The 21444-nt window shown below is 45.0% G+C and overlaps 1 protein-coding gene across 1 annotated transcript in view; it reads right to left on the bottom strand.

Annotated features, from left to right (window-relative positions):
- Window positions 1–21444, bottom strand: part of UNC13C (unc-13 homolog C) — a 1008422-nt gene that overhangs the window by 633944 nt on the left and 353034 nt on the right. The gene's annotated exons all lie outside the window — the stretch shown is intronic.

Below are 21444 nucleotides of genomic sequence, written 5' to 3'. Positions count from 1 at the left end.
CTAAACATTGTCGACCTAGACACTGTCGATCTTCAGACCGGATCCCATTTGTACTCATTAAGATGCAAGAGTTCGATTTAGCAGTTAAGCAGTCATAACTAAAGCTCTGCACATATTATTTTGTTTTTAACTGTGTCTATTTATTTTGCAAACAAATTCAGTTCCAGCAAATGTTGCGATGTTATACAAATTACATTTACTACTTAAGCTGACTTGGGAGAGTTATGTATCCTAATGACATGAACAAAAAAAAGGTCCAAGTTCGATATTCACTAATTCAAGCATATACATAGAGACTGAACTTGAAAGAACTGAGTATGTTGGATAACCTGCAGAACCCTGCCAACAAGTTGACACTTGCATAGGTGTGTCCTGCATTAGCTCTCAGCGTAACACACATTCAATAGAGTGGCATGAGATGGTGTGTACCATTAACAACACCTGCCAGTGTTTTACCAGCCTGTAGCAAATTTTTGCTAAAGTAATACACATACTCAGACGCACACTGCTGCAATCTCTGCCCCATGATTAGCATAGTGTTTTTAGCTGAGAAAATATGCACATAACATACATATACAGTGCCAGATTAAGGTCCATATGGGCCTGGAGCTGAAATTTAGGAAGGGCCTATTGTGTGCCTCGGCAGGAGGTGTGACAAGCGCTGCGGTGGTGTGACTAGTGATGTGGGGGTGTGATCAGTGTGGTGTGGGTGTGGTCTAAATAGGGGTGTGGCCTATGCCATGTGAGTGACAGTCACCACTTACTGACAGACACTACTTACTGACACACACACACACACACACAACACAAAGCTTACTGACACAATCACCACTTACTGACAGACACTATTTACTAACACACACACTCACAACACAAAACTTACCGACACAGACACTTACTGATAGATATTACTGACTGACACACACGCACAACACAGATAAACTTATTGACACAGACATTACTTACAGACACACACACAACACAATACTTATACCGCTCTCCCATCACAATGCCGGGTCCCACCTGGGAATTGGAAATGGGTCCATTCCAGGGTGGGACCCAGCATTTGACCCTCCACACCGCCAACCCAACCCGGCAATTCGGGTTGCCATCTGTGGGCGGAGATGGAGTCGGCATCAGGTGCAGAGGCGCTGCTGGGAGATGAGATCATCCCTATGCAGTGAACGGGTCCCGGGTTGCATCGACCTGGGTGACCCGTTCACACTGCACCGGACCTGGTATTTAACCCGAGAATAACCCTTCTTTATTCCCGGGTTGAATTACTGGGTCAGGCAATCCAGAATTCGCCCATGACCCCTTTCACAACACACATCGGAACGTGTCGACCCAGCAATATACCCAGTCTAAACCAGGTTATTTTTGCGGTGTGAAAGGGGTATTACTGACACAGACACCCACCACTTACTGACAGACACTACTTACTGACACACACACACAGTACAAAACCTACTGACAAACGCTAATTACTGACACACACAAAACTTACTGACACAGACACCATGCAAAATGTACTGACACAAACACTACTTACTGACAGACACTTCTTACTGACACCTGTGGTGCACACAGCATTTTTTTCTCAGTGGTACTGTGCCTGCGTGCCGTGGGCGTGGTCACATGTCATTAAGGGATGTAACCATGTGACACTAGGTGAAGTGGTTATATATTATGTGAATCCATGGCACAGACACCCCCTGCCCCTGCGGACTACAGAGACAAGGACAGCAGGATGTGACACTTGTTATAGAATAAAAAAATATGATATATAAGCTGTGTACCCAGCACTCATCCTGTTATGATGTGAATATTTGCTCCAGTGCCCTCCTCCGGTTTTTCAAGCTGTGGACAGAGTACAATGAGGCAGCACTCCCGAGTCTTGCTGGTGCAGTAAGATTTATTTAGTAAGATTCCGGATCAATAAATCTTACTGCACCAGCAAAACTTGGTAGTGCCGCCTCATTGTACTTGTGGGGAGGGGTCCCGACCATTAGAGTTACTCACCGGAGTGTAGTATGAGTTGCCGGCGGCCGGGTCCCCGGCGGCCAGCATACCGGCGCCGGGATCCAGACTGCCGGCTTCCCGATAGCTAAGTGAGCGCAAATGAGCCACTTGCGGGCTCAGTGGCGCGCATAAGCGCCACGCTATCCTCCCTCCAGGGGGTTCGTGGACCCCCAAAAGGGAGAAAAGGTGTCGGTATGCCGGTTGTCGGGATTCCGGCGCCGGTATACTGTGCGCTGGGATCCCAACAACTGGTATACTGAATACCACCCACACACCGGTGGCCCGGCACCCCATCGTCACTTTTTCTCTGCCAGTCTGCCAGGTGCGGGATGGTGATGACATCACCTTCATGCTCCCAGCAGTCCTTTTCCTGGAAAAGGAAGAAGGTGCTGGCGGCGCCTCCGAGCAAGATCTAGGAGCTTGGTGGTGGTGTTTTACAGTGTGGCGGGGGTATGGCGTACTGGCGGACACATTCTTAATGGTACGCCATACCGGAGCGTACTGCCACACTTGCAGGACTGACTAACACACACACACAAAACGCAAAACATATTGACACACACGACACAACACAAAACTTACACAGACACACACAAAATGCAAAACTTACTGACACAGACACAATGCAAAACTCACTGACACTACTTACTGACACACACACGCAAAACATACTGATACTGACACTACTTACTGACAGACACTACTTACTTAGCGAAACACACACACACACCCCCCCCCTCCCCCTTCAAAACTTACTGACATAGACACCACTTACATAGCAGACCTCGGGGCCTGGTGTGGGCTGCTACTCACATGGTGTGCATGCCCCCTCAGCTCTGACATCCAGGGACCCAGCTCTCCTAAAAGACAGCAGCCTCCTGTCAAGACCCTTCCCCTCTTTCAATGTTATTGTTGGGAAGCTGCAGCAGGAAAGGTATGCTGCAGTAAAAACATTTACGTTTTGATGAACAAGGGGGCGGGGGCTTCTGGTGGGTTCGGGGGCGGAGCAGCGGAGATATATCTGAGGCTCCACCCCCATGTCCATCCGAAGCCCCGCCCCCTCGCCCATCAAAACATAATTGCTTTTGCTGCAGCATACCTTTCCTGCTGCAGCTTTCCATCAATAACATGCCTCATGAAAGAGGGGCAGGGTCTTGACAGGAGGCTGCTGTCTCGTAACTATTTACGTGGCTCCGCCCCCTTGCCCGTCCGAAGTCCCGCCCTCTTGCCCGTCCGAAGCCCCGCCCCCTCGCCCATCAAAACATAATTGCTTTTGCTGCAGCATACCTTTCCTGCTGCAGCTTTCCAACAATAACATGCCTCATGAAAGAGGGGCAGGGTCTTGACAGGAGGCTGCTGTCTCGTAACTATTTACGTGGCTCCGCCCCATTGGCCGTCTGAAGCCCCGCCCCTTGCAACACAAAGCGGTCAGGACACAGGCTGACCAGTTTGGGGTGGGGGTGAATGGGCAGCCGGAGGTGAGTGAGCTGATGTATGTGCTGACAGGAAATGTTTTTTTTTCCTGGCAGCACTGGCTACTGCCTGCACTGCAGGGAGGTCTGTGGGCCTATTTTCAATGGGGGGCTTGGAGCTGCAGCTCCATCCGCCCCATTGTTAATCCGGCCATGTACATATATCTATATACAGTATATATATATATATATATATATATATATATATATTTATAAAAAAAAACACACAGGACACCCCCTGAGGTTAGAAGAAAAAAAAATTCTTACACAACAGAGGAAAGGGTTCTTCACAGTAAGAACAATACAGATATGGAATTCCCTACCGGAGAAGGTAGTAATGGTGGACTCACTAAATAAGTTCAAAAATGGATTAGATAAATTCCAAACTGATAGAAATATCCAAGGCTACAGCATCTAAGTGATTTATAATTTAAAATACAGGTTGAACTCGATAAACATCTCATCTCTTTTCAACCTCACCAACTATGTAACTATATATATATATATATAATTTATGTTTTTATTATATATTGCACTGATAAAGTGATATATGAGAGATATTTTTGCCACAAATTTCTGGCCTATGTACACGGGTGGTCTTCTGTTTGCCGGCGGTCGGGCTCCCGGCGCTCAGTATACCGGCGCCGGGAGCCCGACCGCCGGCTTACCGACACTTATTTTCCCTCGTGGGGGTCCACGACCCCCATAGAGGGAGAATAAAATAGTGTGGCGCGCGTAGCGCGCCACCGTGCCCGTAGCGTGGCGAGCGCAGCGAGCCCGCAAGGGGCTCATTTGCGCTCGCCAAGCTGTCGGTAAGCCGGCGGTCGGGCTCCCGGCGCCGGGATGCTGGTCGCCGGGAGCCCGACCGCCGGCCACCCGTAGTGAACCCATGTACACTGCTCAAAAAAATAAAGGGAACACTAAAATAACACATCCTAGATCTGAATTAATGAAATATTCTTATTAAATACTTTGTTCTTTACATAGTTGAATGTGCTGACAACAAAATCACACAAAAATTATCAATGTAAATCAAATGTATTAACCCATGGAGGTCTGGTTTTGGAGTCACACTCAAAATTAAAGTGGAAAAACACACTACAGGCTGATCCAACTTTGATGTAATGTCCTTAAAACAAGTCAAAATGAGGCTCAGTAGTGTGTGTGGCCTCCACGTGCCTGTAAGACCTCCCTACAATGCCTGGGCATGCTCCTGATGAGGTAGTGGATGGTCTCCTGAGGGATCTACTCCCAGACCTGGACTAAAGCATCCGCCAACTCCTGGACAGTCTGTGGTGCAACGTGGCGTTGGTGGACGGAGCGAGACATGATGTCCCAGATGTGCTCAATTGGATTCAGGTCTGGGGAACGGGTGGGCCAGTCCATAGCATCAATGCCTTCGTCTTGCAGGAACTGCTGACACACTCCAGCCACATGAGGTCTAGCATTGTCTTGCATTAGGAGGAACCCAGGGCCAACCGCACCAGCATATGGTCTCACAAGGGGTCTGAGGATCTCATCCCGGTACCTAATGGCAGTCAGGCTACCTCTGGCGAGCACATGGAGGGCTGTGCGGCCCCCCAGAGAAATGCCACCCCACACCATTACTGACCCACTGCCAAACCGGTCATGCTGGAGGATGTTGCAGGCAGCAGAACGTTCTCCTTGGCGTCTCCAGACTCTGTCACGTCTGTCACATGTGCTCAGTGAGAACCTGCTTTCATCTGTGAAGAGCACAGGGCACCAGTGGCGAATTTGCCAATCTTTGTGTTTTCTGGCAAATGCCAAACGTCCTGCATGGTATTGGGCTGTAAGCACAACCCCCACCTGTGGACGTCGGGCCCTCATACCACCCTCATGGAGTCTGATCGTTTGAGTAGACACATGCACATTTGTGGCTTGCTAGAGGTCATTTTGCAGGGCTCTGGCAGTGTTCCTCCTGTTCCTCCTTGCACAAAGGCGGAGTAAGCAGTCCTGCTGCTGGGTTGTTGCCCTCCTACGGCCTCCTCCACGTCTCCTGATGTACTGGCCTGTCTCCTGGTAGCGCCTCCATGCTCTGGACACTACGCTGACAGACACAGCAAACCTTCTTGCCACAGCTCGCATTGATGTGCCATCCTGGATGAGCTGCACTACCTGAGCCACTTGTGTGGGTTGTAGACTCCGTCTCATGCTACCACTAGAGTGAAAGCACCGCCAGCTTTCAAAAGTGACCAAAACATCAGCCAGAAAGCATAGGAGCTGAGAAGTGGTCTGTGGTCACCACCAGCAGAACAACTCCTTTATTGGGGGTGTCTTGCTAATTGCCTATAATTTTCACCTGTAGTCTATTCCATTTGCACAACAGTATGTGAAATTGATTGTCAATCAGTGTTGCTTCCTAAGTGGACAGTTTGATTTCACAGAAGTGTGATTGACTTGGAGTTACATTGTGTTGTTTAAGTGTTCCCTTTATTTTTTTGAGCAGTGTATTTTCAACCCTCGGGAAATGTCTGCTTCTGCTACATGGACTAATAGCTGGGTAAGGGGTCCTAGTGGTATGGGTGTGAGAGAGAAAGCAGGGCTCCACCCATAAAGCACGTTTTTGGTTTTTAGGCCTTCAGTCTAAGAGCAGGCTAATGAGTGCCTGTACCTGTAAGAGGCTGATATAAGTTCCATCAGGCCAGGCTTGGATCAGGGTCTCACTACCTGGGAAGACAATCAGCAGGCTTGTTATGAGACACTGTGATTTACTGACTGTAAGTACTGTGCATATGCCTGTGTTTGTGGTAGGGGTATCAGGTCCTACCACTGTGAGAGAGGGAATATGTGATGTTTACTTAGTGCCCACACAAGATAGCATCTATTTGTATGCTTTGTTTTTGTACAGCACAAAAAACTAGCCACGGCTAGATTGCACAAAAATCATGGACTGGTGTGCTGTTTTCTTTATTCCTAACTGCCAGTGGCGGATCCAGGGGGGGGGGGCACTCGGGCCCGTGCCCCCCCTGTCATTTGTGGCCCCATCCCCCCCCCGCTTGTGTCACTGAGACACGCTGCCGCTCAGTCCAGCGGCAGCGTGTCTCAGCTGTCAGGAGGAGAGCGCGGCTATCTGGCGGCGTGTTGCGGACTTCAAACCAGCCGTCGGTTCGTGAGCCAATCAGAGCTCGCAGACCGGCAGCCAATCAGGAGCCGCCGGTCCACGAGCTCTGATTGGCTCACGAACTGGCGGCTAGTTTGAAGTCCTACATCCCGCCAGACATAGCCGCGCTCTCCTCCTGACACCCTCAGAGCCAGCCGGGCAGAGAAGCAGCAGCAGCGGTAAGCAACTGCAGAACTGCTGTGGGGGCATTTGTATACCTGCTGTGGGGGCATTTGTATACCTGCTGTGGGGGCATTTGTATACCTGGCACTGTGAGGTCAATTGTATACCTGGCACTGTGGGGGCAATTGTTTACCTGGCACTGTGAGGACATTTGTATACCTGACACTGTGGGGGCATTTTTGGATCTGGCACTGTAGGGGCATTTTTGGATCTGGCACTGTAGGGGCATTTTTGGATCTGGCACTGTGGGGGCATTTGTGGATCTGGCACTGTGGGTGGATCTGGCACTGTGGGGGCATTTGTGGATCTGCCACTGTGGGGACAATTGTGAATCTGGCACTGTGGGGGCAATTGTGGATCTGGCACTGTGGGGGCAATTGTGGATTTGGCACTGCACTATTGGGGGCATATGTCTGTGTATCACGTCTCATTTTAATTGGCCACACTCACTATATGACTGCGGGCATTACTACAGGCAACATTATTGCTGGGGCAATAGGGGCATTGCATAAGGGGCACCACTACTATGGGGTCTATATAAGGGGCACTACCAGTACAGTGGACATTGCATAATGAGCGCTACAACTGTGGGCATTGTATAAGAAGCGCCACCTCACATGCATCGAAGTCGCACGCAAATGTACTTCCCCTTCCATGGTGCACCCCCATCATTTTCTTCTGGATCCGCCCCTGCTAACTGCTGTGTATTTGGATGTGTCCCTCTATGCCAGGAGGGGGCACCCCTATCCTGATTGCCATATATATATATATATATATATACATATATATATATAGAGAGAGAGAGAGAGAGAGAGAGAGAGAGAGAGATAGATAATATTTGCTAACCAATAACGTTAGGAGAGGGCACTCACCAAGCATAAAGAAAAAAAAGTCCACTTTATTAATTAATCAAATTCATCTTACAATGTAGTAGAGACAACGTTTCGGCCCTTGGCAGGTGCCTTTGTCAAGACAGATATCGCTGACAACCTCACAGCATGGAGACACCAAATTCCTGCTGTGCATTTGATTAATTAATAAAGTGAACTTTTTTTATTTTTATGCTTGGTGAGTGCCCAGATGATGCAGCAGTGTGGTAGTCAGGTTTTAAGACTCTGTGATAGTGTAGGACCTGTATGAAGGTGGGGTACCTTGAATCGGTATACAGGCTTCCGTGCATTGGCCAATCCACCAACTAAATCCCCATCATTTATTTATTGAATTGTTGAGGATAAGTGAGTTTACTTTGGTGAGTGCTGGGTTCTCTGTTTGTATATATATATATATATATATATATATATATACACATATACACATATATATATATATATATATATATATTATACTCAATCGGACATCCGCACTCACATCCTGTTTGGTCCATCAATGGGGTGCTCCACAAAGGTAATACCAATTGTAGAATATTTGCTAACCAATAAAGTTAGAAGAGGGCACTCATAACTACAACAGCCAAAAAATAACGGAGGTATAAATCTTCCAGACATTGTAACCCACAATCAAGCAGCCCTCCTCCGTCATTTACGTGACTGGATCTCTAAAACGTCAATATATACTGATACGTCCCTAGAACAAAATTTCTTGGCTGATTATGACCTAACCTGTTTCCTCCACCTTCATGACCAGGAAATCCCAGAACCGATATGATCCAACCCGTTATTATGGTCCACTAGACGGCTATGGCATATCTTGCGCCATAAAAAGGGCCTAAACTCATACCATTCCCTCCATTTACCCCTACTCCGGAATCCCAACTTCCTCGATGGCATGGCTGCTCACCCTTTCATTGCTTGGAGTATGGAGGGCTTGCATACTTTGAAGTCAGTGGTCTCTACTACCCAAGAACGCTCTCTCACTGTGTACCCCGCTTCTGTGGTGGAGAGTGCAGTGTTACATGCACCCCACCCTGTGAGTGGTAAGTGCATAGCTGTGCCCCGCTTCTGGTGCGGTGAGTGCTGTGGTTTTTACTCTGTGTGTATATGAAGGGGTTAATCTATGGTTAGCTCTTATTAACCGTGGTCACTAGCTTTCTCATGCACCCCTGTGTGGACTTCATTATCCTGAACCTGTCTCAGCTGTTTTTTTAGCAATCATCTTTGAGCCAGTGCAATAGGTGACTAGTGTGCCTTTAAAAGCCATAAAGTCTGTGGCAGGTACACATTACATCTAGCAGGCAGATGATGCAGCAGTGTGGTAGTCAGGTTTTAAGACTCTGTGATAGTGTAGGACCTGTATGAAGGTGGGGTACCTTGAATCGGTATACAGGCTTCCGTGCATTGGCCAATCCACCAACTAAATCCCCATCATTTATTTATTGAATTGTTGAGGATAAGTGAGTTTACTTTGGTGAGTGCTGGGTTCTCTGTTTGTATTTATTAGAGCGATGTGGTCATGGGCTACATGCACCCCGCCCTGTGAGTGGTAAGTACAGCTGTGTACCCCGCTTCTGTGGTGGAGAGTGCAGTGTTACATGCACCCCACCCTGTGAGTGGTAAGTGCATAGCTGTGCCCCGCTTCTGGTGCGGTGAGTGCTGTGGTTTTTACTCTGTGTGTATATGAAGGGGTTAATCTATGGTTAGCTCTTATTAACCGTGGTCACTAGCTTTCTCATGCACCCCTGTGTGGACTTCATTATCCTGAACCTGTCTCAGCTGTTTTTTTAGCAATCATCTTTGAGCCAGTGCAATAGGTGACTAGTGTGCCTTTAAAAGCCATAAAGTCTGTGGCAGGTACACATTACATCTAGCAGGCAGATGATGCAGCAGTGTGGTAGTCAGGTTTTAAGACTCTGTGATAGTGTAGGACCTGTATGAAGGTGGGGTACCTTGAATCGGTATACAGGCTTCCGTGCATTGGCCAATCCACCAACTAAATCCCCATCATTTATTTATTGAATTGTTGAGGATAAGTGAGTTTACTTTGGTGAGTGCTGGGTTCTCTGTTTGTATTTATTAGAGCGATGTGGTCATGGGCTACATGCACCCCGCCCTGTGAGTGGTAAGTACAGCTGTGTACCCCGCTTCTGTGGTGGAGAGTGCAGTGTTACATGCACCCCACCCTGTGAGTGGTAAGTGCATAGCTGTGCCCCGCTTCTGGTGCGGTGAGTGCTGTGGTTTTTACTCTGTGTGTATATATATATATATATATACACATACATACACACACACACACACACACACACACACACACACACACACACACACACACACACACACTATTCTATGTACCAGAGGATGGTTTGCTATGTTTAGCCACTTTGTTAATCTTGTTGACTAGTCTTGATATCTTTACTTTATATTAATGTTCTGCTAATGTTTTTAGATTTTTTTAGATTTTTCAGCAAACAGAAATATTGTAAAAGCACACAAACTATGACTAATTGCACATTACAAGCAGTGCACTAATTACCCTGCGTTAGCACTATGTAACGCAGTTTGAAGAATTGCTCAAGACAGATGGTCTCCAGATGCTAGCACTAGTTACACTGCATGTTTTAGATTGCACTATCCTTCCTAGCACCAAACTAGGCATTAATCAGTGTAATCGTTAAGTGACCTTCCAATATTTGTGTAATAAGTAGAGATGTGCTCGGAAATTTTTCGGGTTTTGTGTTTTGGTTTTGGATTTGGTTCCGCGGCCGTGTTTTGGATTCGGATGCGTTTTGGCAAAACCTCCCTGAATTTTTTTTGTCGGATTCGGGTGTGTTTTGGATTCGGGTGTTTTTTTTTGAAAGACCGCTCAAAAACAGCTTAAATCATAGAATTTGGGGGTAATTTTGATCCTATAGTATTATTAACCTCAATAACCACAATTTCCACTCATTTCCAGTCTATTCTGAACACCTCACACTACTATTTTTATTCATAAAATTTGCACCAAGGTCGCTGGATGACTAAGCTAAGCGACCCAAGAGGGCGGCACAAACACCTGGTCCATCTAGGAGTGGCACTGCAGTGTCAGACAGGATGGCACTTAAAAAAAATTGGCCCCAAACAGCACATGATGCAAAGAAAAGAGAAAAAGAGGTGCACTGTGGTCGCTGGACGGCTAAGCTAAGCGACACAAACACCTCAATATCACAGGAATTATTCGTTCTAATCAATGGTATTATTGGTCCAAATCACTGGAAGAAAATGACAAAATCACTGGAATTATTCATTCTAATCAATGGTATTATTGATCCAAATCACTGGAAGAAAATGACAAAATCACTGGAATTATTCGGCAAGATCACTGTAATTAATAATTATAAATCACTGATATTAATTGGTAAAATCTCGCTATCGCTTGCCTAGTGAAGTGGAATCTAGATGGCATTTTGTGTTGGGGACACAATAACTTCATCAATTGTCTAAATCCCACTGCACTAATGGCGGAAAACGGGCACATATCTAACAGCGCACTGATTAAACGAAGAACTGATTATACTGATCACTGATGATACTACGGAGAACTGACACTGAGCAGTGAGAACAGCACTGGACTATTGTACTGTAGTATACTGGTCACCACAATGCAGCACTGACACTGAGCACAGATATTAAGCACAGAGCTGCAAAATACAGCAATGGCCTACTGTACTGTACTATATGTATACTGCTGGTCACCAAAATGCTGCACTGTCCTAATATATACTGCTCACAATAATGCAGCACAGAGATAGTGTACTTGACACAGAGCTGCAAGATACAGCAAAGGCCTACTGTACTGTACTATGGGGGTAATTCCAAGTTGATCGCAGCAGGAATTTTTTTAGCAGTTGGGCAAAACCATGTGCAGTGCAGGGGGGGGGGGGAAGATATAACGTGCAGAAAGAGTTAGATTTGGGTGAGTTATTTTATTTCTGTGCAGGGTAAATACTGGCTGCTTTATTTTTACACTGCAAATTAGATTGCAGATTGAACACACCACGCCCAAATCTAACTCTCTCTGCACATGTTAAATCTACCTCCCCTGCAGTGCACATGGTTTTGCCCAACTGCTAAAAAATTTCCTGCTGCGATCAACTTGGAATTACCCCCAATATGTATACTGCTGGTCACCAAAATGCTGCACTGTCCTACTATATACTGCTCACAATAATGCAGCACAGAGATAGTATACTTGACACAGAGCTGCAAGATACAGCAATGGCCTACTGTACTGTACTATATGTATACTGCTGGTCACCAAAATGCTGCACTGTCCTACTATATACTGCTCACAATGATGTAGCACAGAGATAGTATACTTGACACAGAGCTGCAAGATACAGCAATGGCCTACTGTACTGTACTATATGTATACTGCTGGTCACCAAAATGCTGCACTGTCCTACTATATACTGCTCACAATAATGCAGCACAGAGCTAGTATACTTGACACAGAGCTGCAAGATACAGCAATGGCCTACTGTACTGTACTATATGTATAGTGCTGGTCACCAAAATGCTGCACTGTCCTACTATATACTGCTCACAATAATGCAGCACAGAGATAGTATACTTGACACAGAGCTGCAAGATACAGCAATGGCCTACTGTACTGTACTATATGTATACTGCTGGTCACCAAAATGCTGCACTGTCCTACTATATACTGCTCACAATAATGCAGCACAGATATGAATGGTATACTTGACACAGAGCTGCAAGATACAGCAATGGCCTACTGTACTGTACTACTATAATTATATACTGTTGGTCCATAGTCCCCACAATGCAGCACACTGAGCACAGATATTTGCAGCACACTGAGCACAGATATGGAACGTTTTCAGGCAGAGAACGTAGATATTTTCAGCACACTGAGCAGAGATATTTGCAGCACACTGAGCATAGATTACGGAACTTTTCAGGGAGAGAATGCAGCCACGTCCTCTCCATTCAATCTCCAATGCACGAGTGAAAATGGTGGCGACGAGCGGCTCTGTATATAGAATACGACTCTCGCGAGAATCCGACAGCGGGATGATGACGTTCAGGCGCGTTCGGGTTAACCGAGCAAGGCAGGAAGATCCGAGGCTGCCTCGGAAACGTGTAAAATAGGTGAAGTTCGGGGGGGTTCGGATCTCGGAGAACCAAACCCGCTTATCTCTAGTAATAAAGTAATAAACATTTACAACATATTACAACATTTTCCACTGGCAATTTGCAACATAGAAACTGGCATTATTAAAACATTGCAGGTGTGGTTTAACAAGTCAGTGAAATATATGAATATATGAAAAAGTGCCGTGTCAAATTCCTATAATCAAATACAACACCTAGCCATCCCATCTGGCAAAGCTATTTTAGTGACCAATAAATAATACAGGGAACATTTTAAAAGGGTTAATAATATACAATACAAGGTCCATGTGAGTGACCAATTAACAATATAGGGACCATTCCAGTGATTGATATACAATACAGAACACATTCTAGTTTGTCATATATTTAAAATAGAGAGCTCATTCTAGTACCTCCATTTAAAACAGAAGACATTACAGTGACAGCTAAACAATACAAAGAACATTTTTAGTTGGGGGACATACCATTTTAGTGACCAATATACTGGACAATGCAGTGACCATTCTAGTAACCAATATAAAATATAGGTAGAATCCTAGTGATGGATTTACAATAAAGACAACATTCTAATGACTGATATACAACACTATACAGGTAACATTCTAATGACCAATATACAATAGAGAGATCATCCTACTGGCCAACAGAAAATACAGAGAGCATTCCAGTGAGCTGTCCTGATGTATGTCTTATCTTGAACATAAGACCCAGAAATGCTGAGGAGCAAAGTGGCTTTTTGTAGAATGAGGTTACTATCCCCCTTTTTTTTGTCTTCATTTTACGGATCGAGTTAGCCCAAACCTCCAGCATTAAACTCACAACACAATAGCAATTTGGATTTTCACCCTTAATCTCCAGATCAGTGGTTCTCAAACACTGCCCATAAGATACCGGTCAAGGCTTTTGGGATATAGTATCCATGTTTTTGCACAGATGCTATAATCAAGCTGACTGTGGTACTAATTAAATCATCTGTGCTAAAGTATGGATAGCTGTAAAGCTTGAACTGTTAGGGCTGAAACACACTACCCGGCTTTTGCCGGCCGGGAAAAAGCCGGACGGCTTTTTCCCGTGCCGGCATTGTAGTTAACAGTGTGAGGGCTAGGGTCCCTTCACACTGCACGGCCCCGGCCCGGCTGCCGGGTTGCAGCCGGGTTTCACCACTGGAAGGTCCGGCGGCCGGGCGGCCGCCGGGCCGTCTTTGGAGCCAGTAAACCATGTGTGTGAAGGGGAGCTTTCACACACAACGGTTTTTTTCTGAAGCCGTGTCTGATGCTGCGCATGTGCACAGCATTACACACGGCTCAAAGCCGTCCTGTGTGATAGACACTGCCGGTTTCTCCCGGATGGCAAAAAGCCGGACAAAGTTTGTCCGGCTTTTTGCCATCCGGGAAAAACCGGAGTGTGTGTTACAGCCCTTAGGGTACCTTAGCAACCATCTGAGAAGCACTGCTCTAGAAAATACTGTTCATTTGGAGGCCAAACTTGCTGTCTATTAGATGTCACATCACTGAAAATCTGTGAGGTGATCTGAAATGCTCTATATCAGAATAACATTAAGCTTACAGTCTCATTGCAATGTACACTAGCTAATGTACAGTATCAGATCAAATAAAAATAACTAAGTTTGAATGTATTTGTCTGGTGAAGCATAAAGTTATGTAGATGAAGCAGCTTTGCCTTGAATCATGGACTGTTCAAAGTCTGTGCAGCAGAGTAAAAGAGTGCAAGCGTGGGATGTCAGGTATAGTGCATGACAAGGGATAAACAATTCGCTCTGAATAATGATGGGATAAAAAAAAGTATAAAACAAAACACAACTGAGAAATGCGACAACTTTAAAAATTTAAGTTTATGTTACTTCCCAAATATATTAGAAATAACTATGTAAAAAGAATAAATTAAACAGCACTCCCACAGTAAATGCAACTGATAAGTAAACGGATGTAACACTAAACACTCATATGCTTTATTATATAACTTGTTTGCTATTAAGGCAAATAGCTCCAACAGCCTAGGCTGAGTCATTGAGAAAGCAGAAAAAAGGTAGAGAAAAGTTTTGAGTGGGGAATAAACGTCTGCTTTCTCACCAAAGGGAGGCAAGCAATTAGCTCTGAATAAATGTTTTTTTATGACAGTTATAAGATTATGTGATACAGAATATTGCGAATCACAACCCACCTCTGTGCTGAATCCACATTCATGGACCAACTCACTTTTACTTTCAACTATTTTCTCGTATTAAACTAGTCATTTGGAAATGTTCAGAATTTACATTTCTTACTGTACACCAAGAAATTCCAAAATGTATTAAAGACCTATCCTATGTTAAAAAAAAGGTTAACGCTGCTCCTCACCTCTAGGGGGGGGGAATTCAAGTGTTTTGCATGCTGGTAGCCACTAGATGGGCGCCCGACGAAGCTATTGAAATGTTGCTTCATTTAGGCGTGTATAGCCTCCGATGCTGACATTACTGTTATGATGTTCTGTCATTTTGCTAGGCTGGTAACTAGCCTGCAGTATAAAAGAACTAAAGTACATTGATACATGCTGTAATACTATCATTCATTACAGAACCTACAGTATTTTCTATGCATTTAGGGGCAGATTTAACAAGGAGTGATATTCTTGTTATCACTTGTTACGAATGTTAAATTGTGCTTCAACCAATCAGCCCCTAACTGTAATTTTTCAAACAAATGCCAGTTAGGAGCTGATTGGTTGCAGTACCATTTATCATTTGTAAAGAGTGATAACAAGAAAATATCACTCATTGCTAAATCTCCCCTTTAGGCCAGTGGTTCTCATGTTGTGTTCCTAGGCACCCGGGGTGCCTCAGGACATTTTCAGTGCCTTGGATTGATGGTCCAGGACTAATTCAAATTATTTATGGTCAATGTAACAGGCAAAACCAGTGCTGGTGGATGGCATTGGCAATCATAAAATATGTGGACAAACAGAAGCAAATCTTGTCCCCACGCCATACTATAGAAGCTAAGAATGTTGAGAAAAAAATTTCGGTACTCTAGCACTCAGTGATTCAAAAATGTTTGGGAACCAGTGCCTTAGGCTGATAGCTCTTCAGAACAAAAATTCTTTTTTCATAGTGACTTTGATCCTTTTCTTTATTTTTTTAGGAGCAGTAAAATGTATTTCACAACATAAATAAATATATAAGTAGTCATTAAATATGGGAACTTAGAAAAGATTGTTTAGTAAACCTTATCACACAAATAAATATGGACACAGAGCCTAAAACATAAAAGTCAACACAGGTACAAGCTGTTGCCATTACTAATCGATTGAATTACTCTATTTTACTAAGAGGAAAATTATTGTGATTTGTGATCTATCACTTCTAAAACTCGCTATACATTTTCAGTGTTCACTGGATGAAAACAATATTATGGGCAGGCTTTCATTCATTTGCATATAAAGCAATGGAAATATGTGTTTAATTAAATTATCACACAGTATCTCAATATCAGGATTAATATAATGGAAATAAGACAATGTAACAGCCATAAATATTTCTCTCTCCATGACATGTTTAAATCAACACGTAAAACAGTAAAGTTGATTCCGTTACCGGAAAAAGATTGATTATTTATTAAGATATTATATTCAAATTCAGTTTTGTATTAAAAGTTTACTGTGCTCATTACCACTTGATGATTCTGTTACCACAGCAAGGTGCTTCCGTTACTCGATTAAAAAAATAAGATTTTAAACCTACCGGTAAATCTTTTTCTCATAGTCCGTAGAGGATGCTGGGGACTCCGTAAGGACCATGGGGATAGATGGGCTCCGCAGGAGACATGGGCACTTTAAGAAAGACTTTGGATCTGGGTGTGCACTGGCTCCTCCCTCTATGCCCCTCCACCAGACCTCAGTTAGAGAAACTGTGCCCAGAGGAGACGGACAGTACGAGGAAAGGATTTTAGTTAATCCAAGGGCAAGATTCATACCAGCCACACCAATCACACCGTATAACTTGTGATATACTATTTAGTTAACAGTATGAAAAAACAACATAGCATCGGTCCAAAACCGATGAAACTATAACATAACCCATATGTAAGCAATAACTATATACAAGTCTTGCAGAAGTAGTCCGCACTTGGGACGGGCGCCCAGCATCCTCTACGGACTACGAGAAAAAGATTTACCGGTAGGTTTAAAATCTTATTTTCTCTAACGTCCTAGAGGATGCTGGGGACTCCGTAAGGACCATGGGGATTATACCAAAGCTCCCAAACGGGCGGGAGAGTGCGGATGACTCTGCAGCACCGATTGAGCAAACAGGAGGTCCTCCTCAGCCAGGGTATCAAACGTATAGAACTTTGCAAAGGTGTTTGACCCCGACCAAGTAGCAGCTCGGCACAGCTGTAGTGCCGAGACCCCTCGGGCAGCCTTCCAAGAAGAGCCCATCTTCCTAGTGAAATGGGCCTTAACCGATTTTGGTAACGGCAATCCTGCCGTAGAATGAGCCTGCTGAATCGTGTTACAGATCCAGCGAGCAATAGTCTGCTTTGAAGCGGGAGCGCCAACCTTGTTGGCTGCATACAGGACAAACAGTGCTTCTGTCTTCCTGACTCTAGTCGTTCTGGCCACGTAAATTTTCAAAACCCTGACCATATCAAGGGACTTGGAATTGTCACGAACCGATCTCTCACCTCTGCGGGTTCTGGGGTTCATCCGTTGCCGGTGCGGTTGCTCGCGGTGCTGTGCGGCCGTGTGGGGACGCGGTGTGATCGGTGGCACAGGTGATGCAGGATCTGGGAGCTGGGAGTGCGGGGACCAAATGGCCAAAGGCACCGCTGTGTGTCTGCAGTATAGGAGGCGGCCATGTTGGAGACCAAATAAGCAATACAGAGCACTTGTGAAAACACCTGTGGGTAAGTGTAAGCCAATCCCGTGCTTGTGCTGCCTTTAAGTAGGCTGGGATTATGCTACTCTGGGCCAGTGCTTTGTTGTATCAACTCTATGCCCTAGCTCTGTGCTCTCTCCGTGCATTCCTGTGTGATTCCCGTGGTCCAGATATCGCCTCCGCTCCCAGAGGTCCGTCTGCAGCCTGCATCTCAAGCTATGTCTGATTATATACAAGAGAATTTAACCAAAGGATTTATCAGACCATCTTCTTCACCTGCAGGAGCCGGATTCTTCTTCGTTAAGAAGATGGATGGTGGGTTACGACCATGCATAGATTACTGTGGACTTAATGAGATCACTGTGAAAAACAAGTACCCATTACCATTAATTCCAGAATTATTTGACCGGGTAAAGGGAGCTACTGTGTTTACAAAATTAGATCTTCGAGGGGCCTACAATTTAATCCGCATCCGTTCAGGGGACGAATGGAAGACTGCCTTTAATACCCGGGATGGGCATTACGAATACCTTGTAATGCCTTTTGGTCTTTGTAATGCGCCTGCAGTTTTCCAAAGCTACGTGAATGAACTTTTTCGTGATCTTCTCTACAAGTGTCTAGTAGTGTACTTGGATGATATCTTACTATTCTCCAAGGATCTAAAGTCTCACCTTCACCAAGTTAAAGAGGTACTGACACGTCTGAGGAAAAAACGATTATATTGTAAGTTGGAGAAGTGCACTTTTGAAGTATCCTCCATACCGTTCCTTGGTTACATCATTTCCGGATCAGAGCTATGTATGGATCCTGTAAAGGTACAAGCTATCCGAGACTGGTCCACTCCTACGACTCTCAAGGGGATTCAGCGATTCCTTGGCTTTGCTAATTTCTATAGGAGATTCATTAAGAATTACTCTACGTTGGCCGCTCCCATCACAGCCTTGACTCGTAAGGGAGCAAATCCTATGAACTGGTCTTCTGAAGCAATCAAAGCCTTCTCTGATTTAAAACAAGCCTTTGTGTCAGCCCCCATTCTTCGACAGCCAGATTTGAACCGTCCCTTTCTACTGGAGGTGGATGCATCTACGGAAGCAGTAGGAGCTGTGTTGTCACAAGTCTTTGAAGATAAAAAAGTCCATCCCTGCGGATATTTCTCCCGTAAGTTCCTACCGGCTGAACGTAATTATGCAATTGGGGAGCAGGAATTACTTGCCATCAAGTTGGCATTTGAGGAGTGGAGATACCTTCTAGAGGGAGCACAACATCGCATTACAGTATATACCGATCATAAGAATCTTCTATATCTGCAGCCTGCTCAGTGTTTGAATCCACGACAAGCTCGATGGGCGCTTTTCTTCACACAATTTAATTTCAAGCTCACCTATTGACCAGGGTCTCAGAACAAAAAGGCAGATGCCCTTTCTCGGTCCTTCACTTCTTCTGAATTAAATGATGCTACCACGAATCAAGCCATTGTGAGTCCTACGTCCTTTTTAATGACTCGAACCTCTCCGGTTCCTCCGCCTGGCAAAACCTTTGTCGCCACAAATCTTCGAAAACGACTGCTTACTTGGGCTCACTCTTCATCCTTCATGGGTCATCCTGGGGTTCTAAAGACTCTCAAATTTATTCAACAGTCTTACTGGTGGCCACGTCTTAAAGCCGATGTTCAGGAGTTTATAGCAGCATGTCCTAAATGTGCCCAACATAAGAGTTCAAGGGGTTCTCCGCCAGGTTTGTTACATCCATTATCTATACCCAAACAACCGTGGACTCATATCTCAATGGATTTCGTGACCGATTTACCTCCATCAAAAGGGCGGAATACCATTTGGGTGATAGTGGATCGATTTTCGAAAATGGCGCATTTCATTCCATTAACTGGATTACCATCAGCCCCTTCACTAGCCAGATTGTTCATTTCTGAGATCTTCAAGTTGCATGGCCTTCCTCGAGAGATCATCTCTGATCGGGGAACACAGTTTGTATCCAAGTTTTGGAGGTCGCTTTGTTCATCTTTAAACATTAAGTTGAATTCTTCTTCGGCATATCATCCTCAGACAGATGGACAAACTGAGAGAGTAAATCAAGATCTTGAAACCTTTCTCCGGCTATACATATCGTCCTCACAGGATGATTGGGTTGAGTACCTTCCATTGGCAGAATTCGCTCATAATAATCTCTTTCATTCGTCTTCAGAATCTACGCCATTTTATACTAACTTTGGTTTTCATCCTCGTGTGCCAGAGTTCCATCCGTTGCCAGCCCTAGAGGTTCCAGCAGCAGATCAAGAGCTTCAACGTTTATCTAGAATCTGGAGTTGTGTGCGCAAGTCGTTGGTCAAATCTTCTGCTCGTTATAAATCTTTCGCAGATAGAAAATGTAAGGCTGTACCAAACTACAAGGTAGGAGACCAAGTTTGGATTTCTACTCGCAATCTTAAGTTCAAAGTTCCTTCTAAGAAATTTGCTCCCAAGTTTATTGGTCCATTTCCCATTGTAAAGGTACTCAATCCTGTGTCATACAAAGTCAAATTGCCACCGTCTTTGAAAATTCCTAACACCTTTCATACATCGTTATTGAAACCTTTGATTCTCAATAAGTTTCGTACTACCCTGTCCAAACCTCCTAAAGTTCACTCTTTGCAGGATGAGGAATTTGAGGTTAAGGAGATTGTGGACTTACGTCGCCGATATGAACGTCTGCAGTTTTTGGTCGACTGGAAGGGTTATGGTCCAGAGGAGAGGTCCTGGGTTTTTGCCGAAGATGTTCATGCTCCAAGACTGGTACAGAAATTCTATTCCAAGAATCCTGATAAAGCTCAAAGGTGTCCGGAGACCACCCTTAAAGGAGGGGGTACTGTCACGAACCGATCTCTCACCTCTGCGGGTTCTGGGGTTCATACGTTGCCGGTGCGGTTGCTTGCGGTGCTGTGCGGCCGTGTGGGGACGCGGTGTGATCGGTGGCACAGGTGATGCATGAGCTGGGAGTGCGGGGACCAAATGGCCAAAGGCACCGCTGTGTGTCTGCAGTATAGGAGGCGGCCATGTTGGAGACCAAATAAGCAATACAGAGAACTTGTGAAAACACCTGTGGGTAAGTGTAAGCCAATCCCGTGCTTGTGCTGCCTTTAAGTAGGCTGGGATTATGCTACTCTGGGCCAGTGCTTTGTTGTATCAACTCTATGCCCTAGCTCTGTGCTCTCTCCGTGCATTCCTGTGTGATTCCCGTGGTCCAGATATTGCTTCCGCTCCCAGAGGTCCGTCTGCAGCCTTCACTGCTAAAGATACTCCAGCTCCCTGCTGTGCTGTCAGTCAATCACTCTCCCTGTGGCAAACAAGTGGATTCCCAGAGTCTTGCAAGAGGTTACCCTGTCTGCCTGCTTCAAACCACACAGACTTTGGAGGATTCTACTAACATCAGCTGTTCGTTTGCTCTGCTCTAAACTTAACCCATTCATCACCATTGTCGTCTGCTGCAGTTTCACAGTGATCTTCAGAACTCGCAAGTAACCCATTTCAGTACTGTATTTTCTGTGTTGCTACAATCAAGGACAATTCTTCACAGCCTTTCAGTTAAATCTCTAAACTTCATTACAAATCTCTACAGTTACTTATTTATGTCTGCATTATCCAGTTAACACACTTTACAGTTCAGCATCAAATCTTGTTTCTTTTGGACAATTCATCATTCATTCACAAGTCTGCT

This window comes from Pseudophryne corroboree, chromosome 6 (assembly GCF_028390025.1).
Source record: "Pseudophryne corroboree isolate aPseCor3 chromosome 6, aPseCor3.hap2, whole genome shotgun sequence".
Lineage (NCBI taxonomy): Eukaryota > Metazoa > Chordata > Amphibia > Anura > Myobatrachidae > Pseudophryne > Pseudophryne corroboree.
The sequence above is the reverse complement of the archived record's forward strand: the minus strand, read 5'-3'. Positions and strand labels throughout refer to the sequence as shown.